Genomic DNA, 15,383 nt, shown 5'->3' with positions numbered 1-15,383 from the left:
ATAATTCGCTGGAAAGCATTGCGGCCGATACATTTGCACCTATGAACAATCTTCACACACTTATTTATCCTACAATAAGATATCACATATCGATGCTTATGCGTTTAAATGGTTTATACGTTTTGTCGCTACTATCTATCGACAATAATCATTTAGAAGAGCTCCATCCTGAAGCATTTAGAAATACATCCTCTCTACAAGATTTAAATTTAAACGGAAATAAATTAAAGAAAGTGCCCATAGCCTTAAGAAATATGAGATTGCTCAGAACACTTGATCTAGGAGAAATCAGATAAAATTGCTTGAAGAACCCGGCTTTGTCGGTTTGCATAACGTATATGGATTGAGACTTATTGGAAATAAGATAGAGAATATAAGCAAAGACGTATTTTTCTGATTTGCCTTCGCTACAGATATTGAATTTAGCGCGTAATAAACTGAAACACATTGACATTAACGCTTTGAAGCTCTTTCTAACTTGCAAGCCATTAGGTTGGATGCCAACCAGCTAACCGACATCCAAGGTCTATTTGTAAATATTCCCTCTCTGTTGTGGTTAAACGTGTCAGATAACCAAATAGAATGGTTTGATTACGCTTTTATACACAGGGACTTCAATGGCTGGACCTACATAGCAACAACATCAAAGAATTGAGAAATAACTACCGCTTGGACAAAGAACTGCGTCTGCAAACATTAGACGCAAGCTTCAACAAAATGACAAAAATATCCACCTTTTCTATTCCGAGCAGCGTGGAACTTCTGTTCCTAAATGATAATCAAATAACACAAGTTGAAGCTCAAACTTTTGTTGGAAAAACCAATTTAACGAGAGTCGATTTGTATGCAAATCAGATAACTAGTATGGATCTCAATGCGCTTCGTCTAACTCCGGTGGATCCAGGTCGCCCTCTGCCCGAATTTTACATCGGGGGTAATCCGTTTCAGTGTGATTGTACAATGGAGTGGTTACAACGAATTAACAAACTTGATCATCTAAGGCAGCATCCTAGGGTAATGGACCTAGAAAGCATATACTGCAAGTTGTTATATAATAGAGAAAGAACTTATATTCCGCTCATTGAGGCGGAATCATCCCAGTTTTTGTGTACGTATAAAACTCATTGTTTTACGTTGTGCCATTGTTGTGATTTTGACGCTTGTGATTGTGAAATGACGTGCCCATCGAACTGTACATGTTATCATGATCAGCCGTGGTCGGCAAATATTGTGGACTGTTCGGCTGCGGGGTACGCCGAAATACCCAACAGTATACCTATGGACGCTACTGAACTATATCTAGACGGTAATAACTTTGGTGGTTTAACAAGTCACGCATTTATAGGTCGTAAAAATTTAAAAATATTATACGCTAATAACTCGAATATAGACGCTCTGTATAATAATACATTTAGTGGACTAAAACGCTTAACAGTTTTGCATCTAGAGAAAAATAATATAAAAGAATTACTCGGCTTTGAATTGTCGCCTCTGGAGAATTTACGAGAATTACATCTGCAAGACAATAAAATACACTATATCGACAATCGAACCTTCATAGAGTTGAGGCATTTAGAGGTGCTCCGTTTGGAAGGGAATAACATTTACGGCTTTGCGGTGTGGCAATTTACAGTGAATCCATATTTGGTAGAGATAAGCCTGTCTCGCAACCCTTGGTCTTGCGACTGTCAATACCTGCAGAAATTCAGAGATTGGTTTAAAAATAACTTTGGAAAAGTGGAAGATGCGAATAAAATCACGTGCGCATTTGACAATGTTACGAATACCGTTGGAGCGCTAATGGCTGATTTTAATTCCACTACTTGTACAAACGACGTTGGTGGAAGTTCTTCAATAATAGAAAATCAAGTTATAAACGATTACCTTCCACTGCTTTTAATATCACTGTGTGTATTTGTTATAAGCTCGGCATTAATATGCGGCGTGTTTTACTGGCGCCGAGAGCTCCGCGTTTGGATTTACTACCACTGTGGCTTCAGAATGTGTTACAAAAGCACTGCTTTCGATGACGAAGCCGATAAAGACCGATTGTTTGATGCCTACATAAGTTACAGTGTCAAGGATGAGGCATTTGTAGCGCAAATGTTAGCTCCCGGCTTAGAATCAACTGATCCAAGTTTTCGACTCTGCCTGCACTATCGAGATTTTAATGCCTCAGCGTACGTAGCAGATACAATCATCGAAGCCGTGGAATCGTCGAAAAGGACAATAATTGTCTTATCTAAAAACTTTATCAACAACGAATGGTGCCGTTTCGAATTTAAAACAGCACTACACGAAGTTCTAAAAGAGAGACGTAGAAGACTGATAATAATATTGTTAGGCGAGCTACCGAATAGAGACATCGATCCCGAACTGAGGTTGTGTTTGAAAGCTAACACGTGTATAGAGTGGGGTGATAGGCAGTTTTGGCAGAAGCTAAGGTTTGCGATGCCGGACTTGAGGAAGTGTCAGTATCACCGTTCGACGGTGAATATATATGCGTCGGTGTCGCCGGTGGGGGCCGGGCGGGCGCCGGCGCCGCCCCCGCCGCCGCCGCCGGGCAAGCTGCCGCCTCTGCTGGGCGACGGCCTGGCGCTGTCAGCCAGCCTGCACGCGCACGACCCCCACTCGCACCGCATGCCACCGCACGCGCAACTCTGGGCGTAGCGTATGCTCCAACGCAGGTAAATCTCACCTTAATTTCAAACGCTTAAGCGTATTAGTCCAACAAAAAGTGATAATTATATATAAGATCGTTCCATATATTTATTGTAGGCTAAGAAGTTACATGTAGAATCACAATCCGCATTTCAATGTACGACTTAAGATGATAGTTTATTTTAGAGTTGTTACTGACGGATTACTTTCCTACTATCTGCGATAGTAATTTATAGGTAGGCTACCAATTAACGATGTAAATAGTACCAACTTTGTAAAAAAAACTGATACGAATAATAATTTTATTGAGTTTATTTTTTACTGCTTAATTTATTATAATGCCAAAGTTTTATGTACAGATGCATTTATATTATAATTGTTAAAATATGTTTGTCATTAAAAAGACTGTAAATAATCAGTATGTGAATATTTGTAAATAGTCGAAGGAAAATATAAAAGAAAAATAAGTACATGAAATAAAAAAACAATTTTTCAAAATTATATTTTTTTTGTTTTAATTTGTTTTTTACCATATGTTTATTTGCATTATGTGTTTAGAAAAAAATGCCCCTTCAAAGTAGGTATCCGAGTTACCTAGAGTTCACGGGCATTTTATAAACTGTTACTAAGTTTGACACTTTTCTCGGGTTTTAAAAAGGTCTTAAGGGATTCTACTTAACTTTAAAGCGGCTTTAAATAAAATATGCCTGAGCAAAATTCACCCAGTTTCAACATTCGCTCGGCCAATATTGAAACATGTTAGAAATTCAAAGTCACTCCACTAAAGTTGAGTGCTGGTAAAAGGAGCCTATAATGCGGTTACTGGAGACCTCGTGGTGTTTTGAAAGTGACATTAGCATACTTGGTGGTCCTTTAGAACAGTATCTGAACATAAACTATTGATTGAACATTTATTTCAGTTAAAGCGCAAATGCATGCAATTAAACTAAAATGTATCGATCAAAGATAAAAAAATATTTTTTTCAATTTAGTACTTATAATAGGCATTTGTCTGATCAAGAAAATTCAAAACTAACAAATAGGGCATTTGAATCGTTTTGCTAACTTGTCAATATTTATAAAAATAACATGTTTATGGATGGTGGTGATCTCTTACCATCAGGAGATCCACTTGCTCGTTTGCCATCCAGTCGAATGAAATATTTTATATATATAATAGAATTAGCTTAAGATGAGGTAGGTGTGTGAGAGAGAGAGAGAGAGAGAGAGAGACACATTTATTTACACATATTCGATACACATAAAAATACATTAGATGGAGAGAACAAAAAAAAAATAACATCGAATAGTATAAAGTGGACCCCACTCAGCATACTGTTACGGCAAACCACAACGCTGTTTTTCAGTGGGACCCATAAGGTAACATAATATTATTATAGAATTAGCTCGAGATGACGTAATTTTTGTCATTGTAGAGACAATTTACAAGGTAATTGTAGAGTTTTAAGAGTACCGAGAGAGACTAATAGACAATCAGACACGCGTACACTCAAGGGGGCATAAAAAAGTAAGTATCGATTTACGATTAATCTATTCTTACAGCTATAGATTATCCGATGTAGTTGGTTCGTATTGTAATTATAGTAATTCAACAATAAAACGTCAACTGAGTGCACTTAAAAATAAAATTTACTTAGTTACTGAACTTTGTGTCTCCTCTCTGGAGATGGTTTTTAAAGCTGGTTTGACAGCAGTTCTGCAAAGCTTACCTGCAAATCTAGCTGTGAACATCATAAGCTGTGCCTTTACTTAATAGCATTTTATATAGACATGGATATTAACATTTTACATATTGAATAAAAACGACACAATTTTTATATTTATTGCTTTAATTAGGTATGTAAATAAGTTTTTCGTAAAAATTTCATTTCTAATAGATGATTTTTTGCTGACTGTACTATTTGTGACTGTACTTGCATTGTCACCCAAACTACATTTGCATACCAAACAAGCAGTTCCGTCTTGCGGAGACGATCCTGGCCGACTATCGGGTGTCATTACCAATTTACATAAGTATGCCAAATTTCAAGACAATCCGACTACTAGAAGTGGGTCATTTAAGTTGCAAGATTTGACCCGCACATACATACATGCATTAAACATAAATTGCAAGTTAAATAAAAACATTTAATAACAAGGTGTTTTCATAGTTTTCCCATTCAATCATCGTATTCGTATTAACTGCATATTCGCAGAAACATGCCACAATTACATTTTTCATGCCCTTACATAACTAACTACTGTCAGTTTTGTTCTTTTTAGTTGCCAAATATCTTTGCCTGTGGCTTTCCTGGACTCATAGTGTCCTAAGTTCAGGCAGGGCAAGTTTCCTACGATGAACTAGAAATTGAACGTAACCACCGTTCTAATAAGTTTGCCGGTGTTTAGTAAGCCACTATATAGTGAACTCGGGGTTCATGCTACGGTCATTAGTATGACGTTACGTAAATGGGCTCTTGTATGTATGTTTGTATATAAACTCCTTGTTGTACAAAAGAAAGGAAACACAATACAATTGACAAACTTTAAGGCGGGCTTATCCCTTTAAGGGATCTCAACCTTTGAGTGGATGAGAGTGGTTTGAGTCTTGTATTGTATCCATTATTGTTACTGTATCAGTATTCATTGGGAGTGCCTAAGTTCGGCTACTCTTCGCTAGTCATACCTGAATTTTTATCCGAATCATCGTTTGTCATGATTTTTTTCCCACTGAAACCTTAAATTTTTCTGAAAATTTAAAGTGGTCATCCTGTAGGAAACTATAGGTTGGTTTGTTTTATAACAATTCTGAACAATCAGTTCAGAAAAAAAGAGTTATGTCATAACAAGCGAGCATTCTGACAAAATTAATTCGTACTTTCAATAAGTCCCGAAGCCGATATGGACCCCACTAGAATATTTTTGTATGTGCGTACCAAAACTGCGTATATTTTTTTTCGGTATTATCCCTATTTCAGCTAAACTTTGCATTATATTGTTAACGTTTTTAAAGAAGATTATATTGTGTATAATTAAAAAATAGAACGAACTCTGTACGTACATAAGTTATCGAAATACAGCCTTCCTTTTGGAAGAATAGAAATAGAACCTATATACAAAATTAGCTTTCTATGAACAAGAGAAATGAGTAAATTAGGAAGTCGGTCAAAAGTTTAGCAATAAGATAAATAAATAAATAAATAAATATCATGGGACACTTGACACCAATTGACCTAGTCCCAAACTAAGCAAAGCTTGTACTATGGACACTAGGCAACGGTAAACATACTTATGTAGATAAATACATACTTAAATACATATTTAACACCCAATACCGAGAACAAACATTCGTATTATTCATACAAATATCTGCCCCGGCCGGGATTCGAACCTGGGACCTCAAGCTTTGTAGTCAGGTTCTCCCACCCATTGGCATGATTGAATACAGTTAAAAAAATCTGTGACCCAGTATTAAATTATTTCTTAGTCTTCTTGTATAGCTTAATAACTACAAAATATTACATTAATAATCTAATTATAATTTCCCAACGCTCCCTTTGACTGAGAGTCAAAGCTCGCACCAGCCGACGTCGTGACAAGCGTGTCATATTAACGCTTTTTGTCCCCACTTCCCTGCGTTGCTCAACTTGCTCATGAAACTGCTATTATCTGTGCGCGGACAAATCAAAACGAAATCAACATCGGTTTCCTTCTGCCGTTCGCACCCTTATCAACCGGAGACGGGTCAGCGCCGGAATAATGGGAAAACTTATTTCCACGAATCCCGGTCTCGATTTTATCGGATACACCCTGTTTGTTAGTTAGTCTTTACAACTGTAAATTGGCGGAAGTTAGTGCTGAACTGAAACTCTAGTAACAAGAGACATAAGATTTCGGCACCGTCGTCGATTTTGTGTTATAGAACTGACGGGAATGGGTACTTAAAACTTAAATATCGACGTGAAAGACGGACAAACATACAAACACACACACTTTCGCATTTATAATATTAAGTAAGTATGGATTTGTCTAAACTGTGGATACATAGATCATTGATAAACTTGATCACAAAACTTGATTCGTTTAAAATTGTATTCATTTTGAAATTTAAGTACTTACCTAACCACTTTACGCGTATCCAAATAATATCATCACACAAAACTATGAAACAAAAACTGTCTTCTTAACATCCTCTCATATTCATAAACGTTTTTTTAAGCATACAATAAGTAACTTTAGTTGGTATTTCTGTCATTTGACTTTGATAGACACAGAAAAATCGCGTACTTATCGCTATTATTTACATTTCGGAAACTATTCCGTTTTTCTAGATAAAAAATATCTTTATAACCTTCCCAGGAACTAAAACTATCGCCATAGATAATTTCATCGAAATCGGTTAAGTATTTTAAGCATGGAGCGATAACGGACAGATCACACATTTATAAATAAAAGAGGATTCCAAGGATTTGGGTTGGCTACTTTTAATGAATCAAAGTATGTAGGCACTTTGAATAATTTATCTTTGTGACACATTCAAATAAACTAGCCGAAAATATGTAGCCCATTTTCTCTCATAAAACATATTCGCATAATGCTAACACAAGGGCGGGATAATGGAATTAGTTGGTAATTAATTTCGGTGCTCCACTGAAGAGGGATGTAGATAACATTGTGCGGAAAATTTTAGCTACGCACGCTTGTATGTTTTGATAGTTATTACTTATTAGTGAACCGCAATAGGGTTGTGCGAGTTTAAGTTTTAAATTCAGTTATTAAGGGTTGAATGATTTTGTTTGTAGTGGGTTAGGACACCGATTCGTCTCTAAACAAACTTTAAAACATCCAAAATAATTTGAACTCGATTTTTGTTTGACCACAATACAAACTTATCTGTTAAAACTTTGCATAAAGGATGTTTGTTGAAAGAGTTCACCAGCTTATCTAAATTCTTACGAAAAAAATGTAAGTGTGCACTAGAATCTCAATGCAAGTGTCTACTTATGTTGTTCATAGAAGGAATCCAAAGGATTGGTAGATGTAATTCTATTTTAGTTAAGATAAATAAGCATGCTAAGGTATAAGCTTACTTAAACATGGAGGCTTTACAAAGAGACATCTGCGAGGAAAGCGCCATATGGCTCGACAAAAGACGCGTACGCAATTTAAAAGCACTGTGGTCTAAAATATCATCTCTCGTTTAGAAAAACGTATATTGTCATTTGATAATCCTTTACGTACTTTAAAGATGTCACTGCAAGAGATCAGCTTTCGTCTAGGCAACCGTATTGGGTTTGCGTAACTCAATACAAATTGTTAAACGCACGCGATCCATCATTCAATTATGTCTCCTATCTGCCACGAAATAAGAACTACGTGACATGTCATATTGATATGTCGACCACAGACCGCAAAACAAGGACAGCCGAGGACAAAGCAGCGCAGATAAAATACCATCCCTTAATCACATGCACCGTTGCACTCCAAATAATGTTTGGTAGTCAAATAGAAAAACATTGGGATGCATGGTTTGTTCAAAATTCTATTTCGAGGAGCACAAATCTATTTACGCATTAAGAACCGGCCGTACAAATTTTTTTCGGGTCGTATTCGTTGTCAAAATGTAAGAATTTGGGATCAAGTCGTAGTCTATATTCGAATTAGTTAAAGGAATGTTGCTCGCGGAGTTACAAAAGATAATCGTTAATTTCACTAAGGATTTCGTGACTACTTGTAGTTTTTAGTGTTGTTAATTCAATCTGAAGTTGGTTGGGAATGTGAACAAAGTGTCGGCATGAGAATTTTCGGAGCGCAGCAAATAGCTCGGTGGAGCGACCGTCATTACAGTGGGTTCATTCCAAGTTCCCAACATTAGCGTCGGATGTCACTTTACTATCCTTACAATAAATATCTCTGCTTTATTAGTGCTGGGAAATACATGACCAGGATTGAAATTTAGGTAGCTATGAAAGAAATGAAATGAAGTGAAATAAAGTCAAGAAGACGTAATCAGTTATAGGTAGAGTCATTCACGATGACGCGTGCCGTGATTCTTATTACAATGTTATTAATGTCCAATTTTGACAAAATCACGCGTCTTCGTGGATGGCACTAGAAAGTAATTAAAAATTTCTTGGAAAACATGGCATTGTTAAAAAAATCCAAAACCACGTACTACCCTTAAAACACAATGTACTATAAACAAACACATTAAATAGTTGGCAATGAAAGGCTTGGAAAACATCTTTAGTTGCAAAAACTACTAACACAAAATACTAAATTTTTAAGTTTTTTCATATAACGCTAATGTTTGCACTTACAATTAAGTAAACACACGTTTTGGCCCTGTTTGCAGAATACAACTTAACAGTATGAATAAACCCGGGGTATTATCGAAGGGCTGTCCCCAAGGCTACGGTTTCGATAACCCAAAGACAGCGGTTTCCAGTACCGAGTGCCAATAATTGACTATCAAACTTGATATATAGCGTTCTTGGCGACTTGACGGCGGTAGTTGGATGACTTATAGCTGGCCGTCCTCGGGAGAACCGGCGTTTTGTTAACTCGCGCAAAACGGACTCTGACTTTCTTGTCAGGAACTGATTGCGTAAAGCGAGATTTAAAAAGCTAATGAGTTTGCGAGAAGTAATTAGGAGCTGAGAGTAGTTGTTTGTTTATGGGATGGTTAAAACACTTAGGAGTAAATGTAAGCTACCAAACTGGACTAAACAACTCGTTAGTTTGGCCTTTGTAGGTAAGTACTTTTGAGATATCGATTAGTACAATGCCCTTGCCCTGCTGAAATTTATTCAAGGTTGACTTATTTAACTAAAACAGATACTGTATCCAAATTAAAATAGGTACCACTTCACCTTACAATATGCGGCCGCCACTCTATAATCTTTCGTTTATTTAGATAACAAATAGTTGTACAAGAGCGGTTGAGACCTCCTAGTAGGTATAAAATACCTGTATCAGGAGACCTCGCTCCTTCAATAGTACATTTTGATAGTGTTTAAATCTTAGACTAGTTTAAAGTATTAAAATCCTACATTTATCGGTTCTTCAAGCAATGTCCCCGCCCACCACCTTTTAGGGTAATTTGCCGAGCTATGTTAGTAAATTTAGTTCCTCTAGTAATTTCCTCATTTCTAATTCGATTCTGCAGAGATACTCCAAGCATAGCCCTTCCATTGCCTTTTGGATGACTTTGAGGCTTCTTATGAGACCACTGAAAGGGACCATATCTCAATTCAATATGTCATCACTGGGCACAAATATTGATTACCTAAATACTGTTTAGATTCAGGCGCTACTTTGCGGAGGTCCAGTTTAAAATAAATGGAATATCTGCCTTGCTCCTCCACCAAGCCAAGCTAGCAAGCAAGTAGGAGCAAGGCAGATAGTCTTATTTGGGACATATTTGGAAATTTACCTTGAGCTTTACGGTGAAGGAACACATTGTAAAGAAACTAGCACACACATGCTAAGAAATTTTTGGTAGGTATAGGTACGTGTGAAATACTAATCCGCAGTGGGACCGCGAGGGATCTGTAGCAAAAGCCCTCTCATTCTGAGAGGTGGCCTTTGCCCTACCCTGGGATGTATATTCCGAGGTGAGATAATGAGACGAAAAGATGCCGCGTACCAGTGTCAAAGCGAGAAAATATTGGTTAATACAACCGGAACTAAAAAACAGCTATCATTATAGTGGCAAGTGCAGAAAGGGCAAGTGAGGGAAACGTGAGTTAAGTATGTCTTCGAATGCAACACCTTGAAGTTAGTTAGATGCATGCCACCTTTGCCTACATCTTATCTCTGATATCACGTTAACAGGTTATCGTACCTACATATATGGAAAAATTACAAGCAACTCCTTGAGAATCAGTGTTGTTGGGGGGCTGTAGATACTACTGCTGCGTAACTTCCGAATGCAAACATTGAATTAAATAAAGCATTGTTAATAGTTCGTCTCATACGAATGAAAAAAATAGTGCTTGACACTCATTTACAATCATGTGCATTACTTTCGTGTCTTAAGTACCTGGTCACGACATGAATCGAGTTAATGTGACCAATGTAATCAAAAACGTACCAGCCGGTTTCATCTAACAGCCTTTAAATAATATATACCAAGCTAAAATGCTGCTTACATGTGTTAACAAAGGTTCAACTCATTGAATATTGAATACGCCGCTATAATTTACAATGAGTCTGCTCTGCTGATGCTGGGGGTTATGAAATTTTAATCAAAGTTCCTAGCCCTTCGAGTATTGGTGGATACACTTTAATGGAATCTGTTTAGTGTTACCCGGTTTCTTGTTTAAGCTTTACTTTAAGCAGACTACGTTATGCGTGTTAGGTGTTAAAGGTTCAGACCTCAAGGTGCGGTAAGCCACTTACTTCCATACGTTAAAAGCATATTCCTACCGCCGTGCCGTATATTTGCACTTAGCGAGAGCAAATATACAGAGGTCGGTATCCGTCCGTTCAGGTTATAGGTTTGTAAAAAAGCTATTACACCAAAAACATTCTGTAAAAAACTAGCCAAGTCTCGATGGAGCTGCTTGTTTATCTCTAAAAAGTAATGAAATCTAGACAAAGTCGTGCCAAGTCTAAGGTTCCTTACTGCGATTTCTTTATTATTATAGTTAATGTTGTGTGACTTGGCCGCTGACTTGTACCCACTGACGTATAAAGAATGTTGAGTCTTAAGTCTTCATCCAGTAAATGTTGAGACTCAATACGCGGAGAATATAAAGAAATCGCAGTAAGGAACCTTAGACTTGGCACGACTTTGTCTAGATTTCATTACTTTTTAGAGATAAACAAGCAGCTCCATCGAGATTTGGCTAGTTTTTTACAAAATGTTTTTGGTGGGATTTCAGTTCTTTTTGTAGAAAATTTGTAAAGGCTGTATGTCGATCTTTAATAGTTTGGATGAACTCTTGTGTTTTCTAATCAGGGTCACCATGTACTCCAGATCTCCGATTATCCTAGTTTTTATAGTTTTCCCTTTATATGACCATTAAACCCTAACTCTGTTGTACCAAATTTCAGCTCTCTGAGTTTATGGGAAGTACTAGTTCTATTTTGATGATCATGAGTGAGTGAGTGAGTGAGTGTCATAAATGCGAAACTTTGCTTTCGCTTAACTTCGGAACTAAATGACCTACAGACTTGAAATTTTGGATTTTAAGTATGTGATTATAGCTTATTGGATGACGAAAATTTGTGCGTTCTGGTCTTATCCAGAGGTTCTCAAATAGGGGCCTGAAAATGCGGCGAAATGGTTTCAGTACAGGATGGTACGGCAGTGTTTGCTTCGCGCTCGTCTTGGCGGGGGCACTACCGGTAGGGGTTAAGGTACCTATACCTAAACAAAGTCTCAGAATACAAAATGTTGAATACCTTACCTTGTCGTCAACAACCGTGTTGTTATCTTTGGTAACATGAAACAAGGATTTAGAGAGCGTGATAGATCAATTATTTATCTGGAATCATCAAGACAAGTTGAATAACCTCGAAGTCATCAAGACAAATAATTTGAAGGAAAAAACATGGCATTGAATTTCGGTATAGTGCTGACATCTGTTGGATCATTAGCGCAACCAGAGTGTGGAATTAAAAAATGCCTCGAGCTGACAAACGTCCATTAATTTTAGTTTGTCATACGCTTCTAATTTGTAAAATTAACAGCGCTCTACTAATAGCACTGTTTCCGGCAACAGATCACTGAAATATTAAAAATGTTTAGCGCTTTTTCTCAGTTCGGAAACCGTAAACGTATTTATGTGTCAGTTAACACCGATAATCGTCGGGAGCAGTCATCAAAATGTTGTTAAAATCATTTGTTAATGTTTATGGTTTTACATATTTCTAGGAACTGCAGGTGTGGTCGTTTTAACTACTTTCGTTTATCTATGTATTTCTGTATTCGCAAGAACAAAAGTTCAATTGAGCGATAGAGATGCAAAGTCTTAACTGCGAATACGAAACATAAAATAAAATGCCATAGTCGAAAATAGGATCGTTTGTTTTATCGTCAAAAACTGAATGTTTTATGAAAATGAGCATCTAAAGTTCAGTCGTCTGCATTCATATCTGCCACAGCGACGCGTGCAAAAATATCTGGCTCATCCATACCATATACTATAATATACCTACTAATAATCTATTATATATATTATATAAAACAAAGTCGTGTTAGTTACACCATTTATAACTCTAGAACGGCTGGACCAATTTTTATGATTTTTGTGTTTTTGGATTTGTCTTCGTCAGAAATAAACTGCCGAAAAAATAAAATAAAAGAAAAAAACTTTTTCCATACAAAATGTTAATGAGTTTCGTAACTGTCAAAAATTTAATGTTCATGCCGTTACGGTAAACTCTCCCCTCAAATTAAACAACTTATTAAATAAGTTGGACCCGCTAGATGGCGCTGTTGTTGGTATGTTATCATAATTTTAATGTACAGTTCTTTCGGGCAGGACAACGTCTGCCGAGTGCGCTAGTATTATTATAAATGCGATTGGATGAGAAAAAAAATCACCCCCACTTCTTCCTCTTTCTATGGGAGGTAGGTACTGCAAAAAAATTTTTTGAATTTTTTATTGTACCATTTTGTCGGCATAGTTTACATATATATTCGTTAAAAATTACAGCTTTCTAGCATTGATAGTCCGTGAGAAAAGTCGCGGACGGACGGACAGACAGACAGACATGGCGAAACTATAAAAAAGGCGAAATTTTGGCTACGGAACCCTAAAAAAGCTTAAAAAAATCACAATAAATAAAACGAAAACTTAAAACTTGCCATCGGTAAAAGTCCAGGAAGCAATCAATTACTATATATAATGCCTTCCGCTTTTTATGCAGTGTTAACAATATTTACAGCACAGCCTCGGCACCTGGTCATCTGACATGTCAAGTAAAGTTCGATGGTATCATAAATACAAAGCGCTAGTATTTCCAAAACGCCTCAGGTCAAATTTAATTATCATGTAGACGATGAATGTCTACACATTCTCGGGTGTTTTAAGAGGTGTGGATTTAACGTGACCTAGTTTTTATACTCGTTTGGTCAAAAAGTATTTAGTAAGTATTGAAAATACTCATGTTTAACTTTTTCATTGTCGTTGTGATACTTTATTATTATTACGAGTATAAAGGTACCATTAAAATATACTTAGCTCGACAACGGACATGGGTTGATTTAAATATTTTCATATTCACTTCATCAAAGAATAAGAATAAGAAAAAATAAAACTTCTATTAGCAGTTCAGTTAGCAATAATAAAAGGAATAAAGAGAGTTTTTTTTATGAGTTACAAACGGTAAGGCGCAGAAATGGCTAGTCAAGAAATAAACACGTGAAAGAAGAAGTTAACTAGAAAGGTGTAGAGTATTTTATACTTAGTATTTTCTGTCACATAAATATCTACACATTGTGCTCACCACTATTCTCAAGAAACGCCTCTAGTGAAGAATAAATCGCTTATTCAGACATAGAAAGTAATATTTCAGTTCGTAACTTAAACAATAGTTAAAATGATGGTGTCGATGCTCAAGAACATTTATTTAGAGCCGTTTAAATAAATCAATGCATAAAATTAGAGCCCGTTACGGTGCATGATTTATCTCATTCTCATAGTTCATTTGTTATGAATTTGGTTTTGTTTAATTTCGTAAAGTAATTTTCATCACACTTGCTCGTAAACAGTGTCGAAACATGCAGGCTACCTTCGTTGTAACCCCCCAAATAAAACCCTCGACCTTAATGAGCTTGTCATGAAACCCGTGGTTGGTAAATGAGTCATTGCCCGTACTAATTTTCTCGTCATGAAGCCCAAGGTCGGTAAATGAGTCAGTGCCCGTACTGATACTGCTGCGCCATGCGCGAGCTGCTGCAGGACCACATGGAGGCGGCGGAGGGCGGCATTGCCAAGAGCGCAGCCTAAGGTATCGCCAATATTTGGAAAAATTGTATTTTTTCTTTTACAAATATAAAATTTTACTCGTAAATGTGATGAAAAACATTGTATGTCGCACGGGTGGTACTAGAATTACGAACATCGACTCATTAAAGCCCTCAGTCTTCGACTTCGGGCTTTTAATAGACTCTCGTTCGTAATTCCTTATTTACCGCCCTTAAGACACAATGTACTATTCATTTTAGTTGATGCTTTTTATACTAATTTGTACACCTAAAATGTTTTGAGTTCGCTAATACCGTGGTGAATTACATTATATTACTGCGTGTTTTGATATCTGCCTGGAAATTATATTTATAAAAAGAATTCTATAAATCATTAACAAAAAGGTTCGACTAAAAATCGCTATCGGTCTATCTTTAATTCATAGAAGTTTCTAGAGACCAATTAAAATAAAATAATAAAACTTTTGTTTCAAGGCACACAAAAAGGCCGGCGACTATTTTACTCCGCCTTTTTTATTTCTCCAGTAAGGCATGGTAATTAAGCGAACTTGGTTTGACTCCGGCTGCCATACAAACTAGAATATTAACCAGCCAGCACGTAATAGATCATTCAAAAACGAGGGTAAAGTATAGATACCAAATGTCAATAGAGATCTCATTTCATCAGAATTTAAATTACAGATTACAATAACAGCTTATTTATTCGAGAAATTTTCTACTAATTTATTAAATCAGACGTTTCTTTGCGGAGGTCCATATCAATAAACTGAAACAAATTTTT

At 36.6% G+C, this 15,383-nt stretch overlaps 1 pseudogene; it reads left to right on the top strand.

Annotated features, from left to right (window-relative positions):
- The first annotated feature begins 41 nt into the window (after positions 1-41).
- LOC141436211 (toll-like receptor 6) overlaps positions 42-15,383 on the top strand; it is a 141,955-nt pseudogene continuing 126,613 nt past the window's right edge.

The sequence above is a fragment of the Choristoneura fumiferana genome, chromosome 16 (assembly GCF_025370935.1).
Source record: "Choristoneura fumiferana chromosome 16, NRCan_CFum_1, whole genome shotgun sequence".
Classification (NCBI taxonomy): Eukaryota; Metazoa; Arthropoda; class Insecta; order Lepidoptera; family Tortricidae; genus Choristoneura; species Choristoneura fumiferana.
The sequence above is the reverse complement of the archived record's forward strand: the minus strand, read 5'-3'. Positions and strand labels throughout refer to the sequence as shown.